At 45.8% G+C, this 4,158-nt stretch overlaps 1 long non-coding RNA gene across 1 annotated transcript; it reads left to right on the top strand.

The window, feature by feature from the left end:
• The first annotated feature begins 303 nt into the window (after positions 1–303).
• Positions 304–3,711, top strand: LOC133962541 (uncharacterized). The gene is made up of 4 exons (XR_009922136.1): positions 304–473; positions 885–1,009; positions 1,124–1,219; positions 2,976–3,711. It is a non-coding gene; the product is annotated as an uncharacterized LOC133962541 (long non-coding RNA).
• The last annotated feature ends 447 nt before the right edge of the window (positions 3,712–4,158 follow it).

Raw genomic sequence — 4,158 nt, 5'->3', positions numbered from 1 at the left:
TAGCTATGTTGTTCAACTTTCATTGCATCTCAATAAATATTTAAATTGGAGCAGTCCAGCTCTTCTCATATTTAGGATAAACCAACACGTCTGACACTACCGTCCCAAAAACTCTGGAAAAAAACAACTCCCGTGATTTGTTGTGGTTCCTCTATTTCAGAAACTATGTGCTAGAGTGCGTCCAATGGAATTACGACCAAAATAGTTGTCATAGTCGCAACATGCCCATTTAGTACATTCCCCCATAGCCAATGACATTTTGGGTGGAGGCTAGTGCCGTTAGCATGTTGTGCCGTGTGTGTGAGGGGGTGGGGGGCTAGTATGTAGTGGTGGGGGATAGGGAGAGACTTTACAGGAGTTTTCATGTTCGACTATTAATAACGTTATTGAACAATTATTCAAGGACGGCTGGCGAGTCTTAGCGAGAAGACGGCGTCCGAGTCAATGGTGAACGGTGTTCGCACGGCAGGCTCGTGAGTGTTGTGCTCTTCCCCCTCCGCTCGCGCTGCAGCTGAAAGTTAGGTACAGCACCCATTGCAGCTACAGCTAACTTCCAGCTACAGCGCTCGTAGCTCCCTTCCAGCTACAGCGCCCGTAGCTACCTTCCAGCTACAGTGCCCGTAGCTACCTTCCAGCTACGGCGCCCATAGCTACCTTCCAGCTACAGTGCTCGTAGCTACCTTTCAGCTACAGCTGCTGCTTCGGGGATTTAGCCCCCAGTTACAGTCATCTATTCTAGGAAGTCATGCGGAAGATGTTGTTAGTATAGCATAATGTGCAGGACTAGAACGATTATTCATTACCAGCCCTAGTTGGGGTAAATGTTTCCTTGTATGCATGACAGTAGTACAAACATGAATAACATTTCTGCTTTTGGTGTTCAGGCAAGCACATCTGTTCACGGTGCTAGGCTACATCACGTAGCATGCCAGACGGACCCATCACAGATGCGCACACATGGCACGCAGCTTTCTATGAAAACACTGCGACCTCACTACAAAAAGTACAGGTTTGTTTACCCTCAGTTACTTCGTCATGTCATTGATTGTGTCTCCGTGTTAAAGTTGTAACAGCATCTCATTTGTTGTGACTCCATGGATACTGAATGTCTGTTTTATCATAGGCACACAGAAAACTGTGCTGCACTGATGTCGGTGTTGGGACCTCAGCTGTAAGAGGCCTCGCTTGGAGGAGGGAGAGGACAACCCAAGTTGTTCAAGTATGGACTTCGGAGAGCCACAGAATTCAAGATTCAAGATTTTTATTTGTCAAACGCACAACAATAACATTAAGCAGTCGCTGGCAGTGAAATGCTTGAGTCTCAGGCTCTCTTCTAACAATGCTCAAGTAATTACACACTATACAACAAAATAAGATAGAAATAGTATAAAATAGAATATCAAAATAGGCTGGTGGTGCGAGCCCGGATTCTGAAGTACCGTCGGCCAGATGGCAGCAGGCAAAAATGTTTATGGCTGGGGTGAAAGGGGTCTTTAATAATCCGGCTGCTCTTCTTTCTGCACCGCTGGGTGTAGAGGTCATCTATGGATGGTAGCGCTGTCCTGGTGATGTGCTGGGCAGACTTCACCACCCTCTGTAAAGCCTTACGGTTCAGGGCGGTGCAGCTGCCATTACAGGCGGTGACGCAGCCAGTCAGGATGCTCTCTATTGTGCACCTGTAGAAGTTGCAGAGAATCCTGGAGTCCATGTGGAGCTTCCGCAGCCTGCGGAGGAAGAAGAGCCGCTGTCTGGCCGTCTTCCTGATGGAGTCTGTGTGATGGGTCCAGGTCAGGTCATCAGTGATGAGGACCCCGAGGAACTTGAAGCTCCTGACTCGCTCCACCGTGGTCTTGTTGATGTAGAGGGGGGCATGTTCTTCTCCTTGTCTCTTCCTGTAGTCCACGATCAGCTCCTTTGTTTTGCTGACGTTGAGATGGAGGTTGTTGTCCTGGCACCAAGATGTCAGGGCTCTGACCTCCGCCTTCTCATCGTCGCCGGTGATCAGGCCTATGACAGTCGTGTCATCAGCAAACTTAACAATGGTGTTGGAGCTGTGGTTGGCCACGCAGTCATGCGTGAACAGGGAGTACAGGAGAGGACTAAGAACGCAGCCCTGGGGGGCACCGGTGTTGAGAGTCAGGGTGGAGGATGTGGTGCTGCTGATCCGCACCGCCTGTGGTCTGCCCGTCAGGAAGTTCAGGATCCACTCACGGAGGGCGATGTTGAGCCCAAGGTCTCTGAGCTTGGTGACAAGCTTCAGGGGCTCGATGGTGTTGAATGCTGAACTGTAGTCGATGAACAGCATTCTCACATAGGTGTCCCTCTGGTCCAGGTGGGAGAGGGTCGTGTGGAGGGGGAGGGAGATGACATCTGCAGTCTATTTGACCTGTAGGCAAACTGAAGAGGGTCCTAGGATGCTACCTATGATCCTGATGACTCGATCACAGTCTTGACTGAGTCAGCAGATGTGACGTGAGAGACTCAATATTTAATCTAAACATTTCAATAATCAGATGGATTGCCATCCTACACTTTTTTAACTGTTGCAGCCTTTTGGTGAAATCTTTGGCGTTCTAATACAATGGAATCTTCCAACCCTGTTCATAAGACACCCACATATATTGTCTATGAAAACTGCCCCCTGGAGCTGTTTGAGGTGTGTCCTGTGTGTCGGCGGGGGACAGATGTAATATATAAGAAGGGCGAGTGCACAGCAAAGCCGGTGAAAGCAGATGCAACCTTCCGTGATTCTCAAAGGCTCTATTTAAAAGCCAAACAATGTACAAACAGTATGTGAAACATAAATATCATATCAATTAACTGCAATCTCTAAATGGTCTTCACGATTTAAAGACCATTTATTTATCGTCTTCACGATAAAATAGAATAAAATAATTAAAAACTAATTATAAAAAGAAAATAATAAATACAAAAAGTGCAAAATGTCCAACTTTTTTCCCCAATTTGTATTACAGATTACGTGGATAACCTGTTGGACCTCATCTTTCACGAGGTTACTCAGGACCCGGCCCCATATGTGAATGAGGTGCTGAAGATCTCAAAACCTGAGGATCTCTCTGCCAAGTATGAGAAACCTGACTAGCAGGAAGTTATAGCCAGCTATGTGAGCATCAGGGAACACTCTGCGTACCTGGAGCACCACGCAGGAGGGCATGACCACCCTGATTCTCTGGCCCAGATGGCCTCAACACCAGCTAACAAAGCTTCTGTACGCCAAATAACTGTAACGGCTGAGCAAAGTTTACATTGTATTGTAGCATATTCAGCTCTAACATGGTTATATATGTTCTATATTCAGCTCTAACATGATTATATACAATGATGGCATGTTACTGTTGTAAATTCAGCTAATGGAACTTTCTAACATGTGTATATACAATGATGACATGCTACCCTCCTAAGTTTTGAGTTTGAGTTTTTCGTCCCGCTCTTTGGAATGATCTATGACCTATCGTACAGTATCTGACCTGCTTAGGGAGGAGCAAAGATTTAGCGGTTGACTTCAACTTGAAGTTCCTAAAAACATGTCCAAATTTAGGCATAGACCCTATGTGCTACGTCATTTTATCTATAGTTCTTTGTTCTTTCTTTGTTTACCTCTGTCCCAGCCAGTACATTTAATAACTGTTTAAAGAGGTCTGTGGCATTCTTTCTAGCAATCTTTCTGGCAATAAAAGTTTATAGAAACAGTTGTGTGCTTTTAGTGTTTGATATGTACATGTCAACATTGGAAACTTGTAAGATAAGCAGATAGCAAAGTAATACAGAAGGAAGAGTAATTTATGTATTTTACTCCTCAGTCATATTTGTATTGCAGAAATGACTGATATCTGCCCTATAGATGTTGAATGCATTCTGTAGTGAGAACACATTCAAACACACAGGCTAATCTGTTAAGGTGGAAGTCAGGTTCGGGCCCCGAAGCAGACACAGACGGGTAAATAGTTGAATGAAGAACAAAGTTTATTCATGTGAACGCAGGAGCAGGTTGGAGCGGCCGGTGGCTGGCTGGCTGGATGATCCGGGATGAAACCAAGAGGTGTTTGTAGAGTGGAGAGTCACCAGGAGATTCTGAGTAGGAGTGAAACACAGGTTAGAGGATATCCAGAGGCAGTGAAGGTTAGAGTCTCTGCAGCG

Source organism: Platichthys flesus, chromosome 10 (genome assembly GCF_949316205.1).
Source record: "Platichthys flesus chromosome 10, fPlaFle2.1, whole genome shotgun sequence".
In the NCBI taxonomy this organism is placed as follows: Eukaryota; Metazoa; Chordata; class Actinopteri; order Pleuronectiformes; family Pleuronectidae; genus Platichthys; species Platichthys flesus.
Note: the sequence above shows the minus strand (reverse complement) of the source record. Positions and strands in the feature narration are given on the sequence as shown.